We start from the raw sequence: 9,787 nt of genomic DNA on the forward strand, positions 1-9,787 counted from the left end.
TAGTATACAGTTATGATCTATTTTAGGGTTTAACACCCCCCCCCTCAATCTGGACGATGTACTATATAAATATGACATCTCTAGACATATAGACACGACCAGAATCGGTGTCAAGACACTTATACCCTTTATGTGAAGAACTGTAGCCTAGAAAGACACATTCCTTTGATCGAAAAGAGAGCTTTTTTTGTTATAAGGACGAAGATGAGGCCAACAAGCACACCCAAAAATTTTTTAATAAGGAGTAATTTGGTGGGGTATGAAAAAGAAGCTCTAAGGGGCATTTTTTATCGATGACACGAGTAGGAAGACGATTGATGAGATATGTGGCTGTAAGAACGCGTCGTCCCAAAATTTAATAGGTACATGAGCATGAGCTAGAAGGGCTAGGCCAGTTTCAACATATGACGATGCTTGCGTTCAGCAGACCCATTTGTTGATGTGTGTGAGGGCACGAAACACGATGACCAATTCCAAGGGAACGAAAAAATGTGTTATGAATTTTCTGATATTCCCCACCCCAATCAGATTGAACCCACTTGATTTTAGTATCTAGGAGGCGCTCAACATGAGCTTGGAATTGCAAAAATATACGAGGAGCTTCTGTACGATCATGCATCAAATAGATCCACGAAAATTTACTGAAATCATCAATGAAACTAATATAATATTTAAAACCCCCAACAGATGGAGGTGCAGGGCCCCAAACATCCGAAAAATAAGTTCCAAAGGTGACGAAGACCTATGGGAAAAACTAGTATATGGTAAATCGATAACTCTTTGCTAACTGACACGCATTACAACTGACAAAGATGACTCACTAGCACACGAAATATTATTTAGACGCAAAATGGATTTTATTACTTGAGATGAAGGATGTCCAAGACGAGCATGCCATTGGGCGTGAGTAGTAGATCTGCTCACCAAGGCGTGCTTGAGATTATCGACATCGGATGGCTAAATAGGATAAAGACCAGATTCACAACCTCCCATTTAGGAGACTTTTCCTCGACTGTCGATCCTTTATAGAAAAATGCAAGGATGGAATTCAAAAAATACGTCATTATCACGAGAAAATTTATGAACAGAAAGAAGATGTTTGGAAATTTCAGGCACATGCAAAATATTACGCAACGCAAGAGGACGAGTAGCAGTATTAATTAGAGAATGACCAGTATGCAAAACACGCAAACCTGCTCCATTGCCGACTTGAACTTGTTCACCTCCCATGATAACGTTCACGCACAGCGAGACGATCCAGGTCACTGGTGATATGGTCCGTAGCGCCTGTGTCGCTGTACCAATTTGGGTCAATCTTGTAAGAGGAAGTAGCCGCCAGTGCCGTAGGAGGAGCAGAAGAAGGTTCATCTTGATAGGACTCATCCATCCTATGCCAGCAGCGGATAGCAGTATGCCCCACTTTGCCGCAGATCTGGCAGGAAGGACGAGCAGAAGGGCCACGACGATCACCAGCAGGACGAGAGGGTGCATAACCTTGAGAACGACCACGACCGCGATCCCTACGCCCACGATTCTTCTGCTGACCACCACGACTAGCATAATTGGCAGAAGATCCAAGATTTAACTGAAGTTCAGCCTGGTGTTGTAGTTGGCGAGCTTCATACGTCATTAGATGTGCAAACACATCATCAAGGGTGAGGGCTTCACTCTTGGTAGTCATTGAGGTGACGAAGGGATCATAGTCAGGGCCAAGACCAGCGAGAAGATACGCGATCACATCATCATCCTGCAAGGCAGAGCCGGCGGCGGCCAGCTCGGTGGCTAGCCCTTTGGTCTTGCAAAAATAATTTGCAGCAGATTGATCTCGTTTCTTGGACGTGGCAAGCTCAACACGAATCTGAGTAGTGCGAGCACGAGTTGACGATGAAAACATCCGCTGCAGGGTATCCCACGCCTCCTTGGACGTAGTAGCGGCAACCACATCATGAAGAATCTCCTCAGACATGGAGGAGAGAAGGCCGCTAAGGACTTGTTGATCCTGATCATACCACTGATTATAGGCCGGATTAGAGACCAGCTCAGCACCAGCAGCAGTTGAGGAAGGGATCAGCTTGGCAGGTGCAACATTGGTGCCATCGAGGTAGCCCATAAGCTTCGTACTCCGTAGGTAGGGGAGGAGCTGGGCACGCCATATGATGAAGTTGTTTTTGGTTAGACGAATTGTGACAACATGGTGTAGAGGGATTGGATATTGTTTAAGGCCAAAAGTCGCCATGGTAGTTGAGACGGTGTTGGAGATGGTGGATGGAGAGGAGGAAGAAGACATGGCGAGGAGTTTAAAAAATAAACCTTGGCTCTGATACCATGTTAGATTGAATGGCACGATGACCTATATGGGTCACGACCTCATGTATTTATAGATGCGTATAATGAAGATTACATTCCAAATCTATGATTTGGTAACAAACCATAAAATCATAGATTTGGTAACAAACCCTTCAAATCATAAACTAGTAAATCTTAGACTATTTTAGTATATACAGTTATGATCTATTTTAGGTTTAACAACTACTTTTACTTTTTGGCATAAGGATAGGTTGAGGAGAGATAACTGTAGGAAGGGATGAAATGTTAGTAGAGAGAAGTGGGGAAAGGTTGTTTCTTCTCATTTATTTATTTATTTATTATTTTTTTTATAATTATTTTTATTGGTTTATTGGTTTATTTCTTTATTTATTATTATTATTATTATTATTTTTTTTTTTTTGGCTATTACACCATAGTTCCGACAACATAAGGTAAGACCTTGCTCCATAATGAACCTTTGAAGGATGTTCCATAAACCTAGAAATAATACCAACAGTAAATGCAATGTCGGGTCGTGTGTGCATTAAGTAAATTAATCCGCCAACTAAGCTTTTGAACCTTCTAACATCTACCATTTTTGCTCCATCCTCATGTTGTAATTTCTCATTAATATTCGTTCATGTGACTGCACGGTTACAATTAAGCATACTATATGTACTCATAATATCTTTGACATATTTTCTTTGCGAAATAAAAATCTCATATTCAACTTGACATGCTTCAAGACCAAGAAATAGTGCAATAAATCCATATCCGACATGCTTGTCTAGGACGTGTTGTCCATAGCCTCATGCCCATTCCAAACCCCTTTTGCATGCTTTCATCTTAGATATGTCTTTACTATTTTCATGTTCTGTCAATATGAGGGTGTATGATTGTTCATCAAAATCATGTCTACACCCACCATAGGTAAATGTCTCGAAATGTAGTATAGGGATATGACTAGTTGTCACCTGTTCCTTTATTTGCTTATAGTCATGTAACGCTGTTTTCTTCAATTCTTTCAAATCGTTTTCAAATGTATTTTCTCGCTCATGTTTTCTAGAACATTTTCCTCACACGTGACTCGAGGCCCAAACATACGGCGACGTTGTCTGCAGTGCTTGAATTTTTTACGACTCACTTGTTCGCTAGAATAGAACAAGTGCCCCACAATCGCTGTTCCACTACTCCAAGAGTGCGATTGTGACAAGTGGTATCAGAACCAAGTCAACTCTCTAGAAAGTATTACACAAACATGTCCGTTACAAAACAACTGACAAGTCCTAGGTTAATTGATTAGCTGAAATCGAAAAACAATTACTCTACATGAGTGAAATTCCTGATGGAATAGCCCTTTTGGATGGAATCTTGAATGAATGAGATTGCCGCTAAAGCTGAAAGAATCGATGAGATGACAGACCACCATGAGGCAATGCCTGTCCGCGAATTACTGACTAGGGTCCTGACTAGGGTCGAGGCCCTATAAGACAAGGCCAAAAATGCTGGTGGCTTCGAGCATAGGGATAACCAGACGGGCTTGGTTGCCCAAATGGAAGAACGTGTCGAAGCCTTAGACAATGCCCAACAAGGGATCATTCATATGGTCTCAGATTTTTCTAAAGAATTGAGAACAACCCTTAGAGTGGTCAAGGTTGAAGTGGCGAATCTAAGCACCAGATTAAACCTCAACATGAGAGTGATGGGAAACCAAACCCCAACGGAGGGTGTAGCATAGTTTAATAAGATAAAAATCTCTGAGCCTAAATTCTGTGGGGTTCAAGATGCCAAGGCTCTAGAGAACTTTATTTTTTACCCCAGACATTACTTTCCAGCCACAAATATCGTGGCAGAAGAAGCGAAGGTCACGTTGACAACAATGCATCAACCGACGATGCAAAGTTGTGGTGGAGGTCCAAGTACATGGACATTCAAGATTGTTGATGTACTGTGGACAATTGGTATAGCTTGAAAGAAGTAACTCCGCTCTCAGTTCTTCCTAGAGAATGTCGAGATAATCGCAAGAAGGAAGTTAAGAGAGATGAGTCATACGGGCAGTATCCAAGACTACGTTAAGTAGTTTTCTGAGCATATGTTAGATATCTGTGATATGTCCGAGACAGACAAGATCTTCAGTTTTTTTGAGGTTCTGAAGTCCTGGGCGAAAACCAAGCTCTACGAATAGAGAGTTCAGAACATTTCCACGGTCTATGCTATTGCTGAATGATTGTTTGATCTTAGTATCAATGAACTCCAAAAGAGATAAGACAGAACCAGGCGTCTACCAGTGGTGAAAATAAAAATTATTGACCAAACTCACTCAGAGGTGGGAGAAGTTGTTAAGGATATTTAGCCTTAAATTATGGTTTACCCTATTATCATATTTGACAATTTATTTTAGGCAAATATCTAGATATATGCGTTCCATTAAGGCTTACGGTAGGTATCATATTTTCCCTTTTATTATAGGCAAATATATTGTATCCATCTATGGTCCATTCCATATCATTTGTAATTTACCATAGTTCTCTAGTTTGAAAATGTTTATAAATAGAGAACTTTCATCACCATCTACGTGTGGTGGTTTTAGCAAATATTCTCATGGTATCAGAGCCCCTTCGATTTAACAACCTTGATCCTTTCTTGTCAATTGCTTCCGAATTCTCTTATCATCTTTTTCCTTTCAATACTTTAATCCATATGATAGTCAATTTATCCCTCTCCTGATAGCCAAGACATGTTGGGCTATGTTGATGGAACTATGGTTCCACCACCTCGCTTTGAACCAGAAACCTCCTCAACACTTAACACAAAATATTTGTCATGAAAAGCAGTCGAACAATCACTTCTCTGTCTCCTACTCTCTTCTCTCACCGAGGAAGCCATTCTTATCGTCGTTGGTCTCTCCACTACACATGACGTTTGGCTCGCGTTGGTAACTATGAAAGTTCGTGAACTGAGACTCAAGGATGACTTGCACCTGAGGAAACATGACACCAAACATGTTGCTGAGTATGCTCAAACCTTCAAAATAATTTGTGACCAACTTCATGCCATTGCAGACCAGTCGAGGACATTGATACAGTGTACTGGTTTCTTTGTGGACTCGGCACCAATTTTTCAACTTTTTCTACTGCTCAAATGGTTCTCACCTCTCTTCTCTATTTTACAGATTTAGTCTCAAAAGCTGAAAGTTTTGAGTTGTTCCAGTGCTCTCCTTAGTTTTCTGACTCCATTCCTACGACATTCACAGCCATTAATCATAGTCGCACCCATTGAAGCCACCATGATTCCTCCACCACCTCGTTGTGAAATATGTCAAACGGAGGGCCATTATGCTAACCGCTGCAACCAACAGTACGTTCGGCCTTGCTGAAGCCTTTTATAGTACTTAGCAGCTTGCGAAGGCTTCCGCAAAGTGAGCATTTTGTAGTATTTGGCAGCTTGCGAAAAATCATTGATTGCTTTATTCCCACAATGAAAGTAGGTCATCTAACGTGCTAGATCTTATTTATTGTGATCTTTGGGGACCTTCCCCCATCAAAACCAATTCGGGTTTTCTTTACTATGTTATTTTTATTGATGATTATTCTCGATTCAGTTAACTTAACCCTTTAAAATTTAAATATGATTTCTTTGATATTTTTCTTTTATTTACAAATTTTGTGAATAAAATAATATTGTGATTGTTTCAAGGTTTTTCAAAGTAATGAACGTGCCGAATTAAGAAAGTTTAGGTGACCGTATCTTTTACACTATGTTATCAAGATATGCTGTAATAACCAAAATTTAGCCTCAGTTTGGCTATATATATATATATATATATATATATATATATATATATATATATATATATATATATATATAATTTAGCCTCAGTTTGGCTATATATATAATTTAGCCTCAGTTTGGCTATATATATATATATATATATATATAAGAGATAGAATCCTAACGGGGTTACATTTCATTTCATTTACCGTGATATCATGTCATTCATAACAGGCTGTGTACATACAATTTAGAAAACATAACATAACTCTCCATGCTTTTAACATGTCGTTTCATAATGTGCAATTCATACAACAATTACCTTAATGATTACACAAAATAATTTAAAAATAACATATCACATCACAATATATCGTATCATAAACATGTCATATTGTAAACACTTTGTGGTAATATCGTTCCCTAACTTATCATAGCCTTAACGTTCTTATACCTATCATAGTCATATCGTTACGTGAACGTACCTTAGTCATATCATCACAGGAACGTATTCTAACGCTATCGTTCTATCAATCTATCACAAACGTATCCCTTTCTACTCATATCCTAATCATATTCTTTCATCAATCTCCCATATCCATAGCACTCCAGTATGTAACCTAACCTTAACGTTTCATGAACGTATCTTACTCCTATCGTTAGATTTTGTTTTGTGCATCATTCTTGTATCCTATCTCAAAATATCATTGAATACATCGTACCATAATTATTATCATACAATTCACATATTATAACATAACATAAACATAATATAAGCATAACGATTCACAGATAATTCATACATATCAGTATATATGACCCGTGCAGAACTATGGGGCACGTGTCAACATCAAAATAACCATGACGATAGTAAGGCCACTTACCTGGTTAGCATAAGTCGTTGTCACGAATATATCTTTAATGAAAGTTCGATTCCGTCCTTTGAAATCCAAGTCAACCTATGTGAACCCATGACATCAGTTTGAAGTTTGAACTCTATGAAATTATCTCTAATCTACCTTGGTCCATTGTTAAAAGTCTTGAAATGTTGTACATATATATAATGTTATTTTCACTAAATATCTTATTTTCTATTATTACTTTTGTAGGGAATTTTTTGTTACTAGACAATGGACAAAATTTGATGGAGTTTCTTGTTGTCTGATGTTTTCAATTTTATTTTTAAGTTCTATTCACGAAATCTTTTCTCAATCTTCCCACCTCACTTCTGTATAAATAGATTTACATTCTCTAAACAGACATTACAGGTATTATTGGCCAATTTGAATAGATTGCATGGCCAATTTGAATAGATTGCTGGCCTAATCTTACAATTTATAGACCAAAATGAGATTTGATTATTACATGATCGGGTAAAATATTTAATAAAGGGAAGAAGATATGATCCTAAATTAATTTCTTATAACCATATCTATACAAGAAAGGAAATCTGAGATAGGATTTTACTATAATAACAGACCAAAATCTCTAAATCTGCAATATGCTTGTTGAAAGCCATTTTACTTTTCTCTCAAATCTGACATTTTTTTTGTTTGTTTGTTTTTTTCAGTAACTACTGTTAGATTGAATGGCACGATGACCTATATGGGTCACGACCTCATGTATTTATAGATGCGTATAATGAAGATTACATTCCAAATCTATGATTTGGTAACAAACCATAAAATCATAGATTTGGTAACAAACCCTTCAAATCATAAACTACTAAATCTTAGACTATTTTAGTATATACAGTTATGATCTATTTTAGGTTTAACACCCCCCCTCAATCTGGACGATGTACTATATAAATATGACATCTCTAGACATATAGACACGACCAGAATCGGTGTCAAGACACTTATACCCTTTATGTGAAGAACTGTAGCCTAGAAAGACACATTCCTTTGATCGAAAAGAGAGCTTTTGTTTGTTATAAGGACGAAGATGAGGCCAACAAGCACACCCAAAAATTTTTAATAAGGAGTAATTTGGTGGGGTATGAAAAAGAAGCTCTAAGGGGCATTTTTTATCGATGACACGAGTAGGAAGACGATTGATGAGATATGTGGCTGTAAGAAACGCGTCGTCCCAAAATTTAATAGGTACATGAGCATGAGCTAGAAGGGCTAGGCCAGTTTCAACAATATGACGATGCTTGCGTTCAGCAGACCCATTTTGTTGATGTGTGTGAGGGCACGAAACACGATGACCAATTCCAAGGGAACGAAAAAATGTGTTATGAATTTTCTGATATTCCCCACCCCAATCAGATTGAACCCACTTGATTTTAGTATCTAGGAGGCGCTCAACATGAGCTTGGAATTGCAAAAATATACGAGGAGCTTCTGTACGATCATGCATCAAATAGATCCACGAAAATTTACTGAAATCATCAATGAAACTAATATAATATTTAAAACCCCCAACAGATGGAGGTGCAGGGCCCCAAACATCCGAAAAAATAAGTTCCAAAGGTGACGAAGACCTATGGGAAAAACTAGTATATGGTAATCGATGACTCTTTGCTAACTGACACGCATTACAAACTGACAAAGATGACTCACTAGCACACGAAATATTATTTAGACGCAAAATGGATTTTATTACTTGAGATGAAGGATGTCCAAGACGAGCATGCCATTGGGCGTGAGTAGTAGATCTGCTCACCAAGGCGTGCTTGAGATTATCGACATCGGATGGCTTAATAGGATAAAGACCAGATTCACACCTCCCATTTAGGAGACTTTTCCTCGACTGTCGATCCTTTATAGAAAAATGCCAAGGATGGAATTCAAAAAATACGTCATTATCACGAGAAAATTTATGAACAGAAAGAAGATGTTTGGAAATTTCAGGCACATGCAAAATATTACGCAACGCAAGAGGACGAGTAGCAGTATTAATTAGAGAATGACCAGTATGCAAAACACGCAAACCTGCTCCATTGCCGACTTGAACTTGTTCACCTCCATGATAACGTTCACGCACAGCGAGACGATCCAGGTCACTGGTGATATGGTCCGTAGCGCCTGTGTCGCTGTACCAATTTGGGTCAATCTTGTAAGAGGAAGTAGCCGCCAGTGCCGTAGGAGGAGCAGAAGAAGGTTCATCTTGATAGGACTCATCCATCCTATGCCAGCAGCGGATAGCAGTATGCCCCACTTTGCCGCAGATCTGGCAGGAAGGACGAGCAGAAGGGCCACGACGATCACCAGCAGGACGAGAGGGTGCATAACCTTGAGAACGACCACGACCGCGATCCCTACGCCCACGATTCTTCTGCTGACCACCACGACTAGCATAATTGGCAGAAGATCCAAGATTTAACTGAAGTTCAGCCTGGTGTTGTAGTTGGCGAGCTTCATACGTCATTAGATGTGCAAACACATCATCAAGGGTGAGGGCTTCACTCTTGGTAGTCATTGAGGTGACGAAGGGATCATAGTCAGGGCCAAGACCAGCGAGAAGATACGCGATCACATCATCATCCTGCAAGGCAGAGCCGGCGGCGGCCAGCTCGGTGGCTAGCCCTTTGGTCTTGCAAAAATAATTTGCAGCAGATTGATCTCGTTTCTTGGACGTGGCAAGCTCAACACGAATCTGAGTAGTGCGAGCACGAGTTGACGATGAAAACATCCGCTGCAGGGTATCCCACGCCTCCTTGGACGTAGTAGCGGCAACCACATCATGAAGAATCTCCTCAGAC

General features: G+C 39.4%; 2 non-coding genes across 2 annotated transcripts; both read right to left on the reverse strand.

The window, feature by feature from the left end:
* Positions 1-1,616: 1,616 nt before the first annotated feature.
* On the reverse strand, positions 1,617-1,756 carry LOC147793226 (small nucleolar RNA Z247). Its single transcript, XR_015420511.1, has one exon. It is a non-coding gene; the product is annotated as a small nucleolar RNA Z247 (small nucleolar RNA).
* Positions 1,757-9,439: 7,683 nt separating this feature from the next.
* Positions 9,440-9,579, reverse strand: LOC147793227 (small nucleolar RNA Z247). The gene has a single exon (XR_015420512.1). It is a non-coding gene; the product is annotated as a small nucleolar RNA Z247 (small nucleolar RNA).
* Positions 9,580-9,787: the final 208 nt, after the last annotated feature.

The sequence above is a fragment of the Cucurbita pepo genome, chromosome 3, assembly GCF_057944985.1.
Source record: "Cucurbita pepo subsp. pepo isolate OVF chromosome 3, ASM5794498v1, whole genome shotgun sequence".
Taxonomy (NCBI): domain Eukaryota; kingdom Viridiplantae; phylum Streptophyta; class Magnoliopsida; order Cucurbitales; family Cucurbitaceae; genus Cucurbita; species Cucurbita pepo.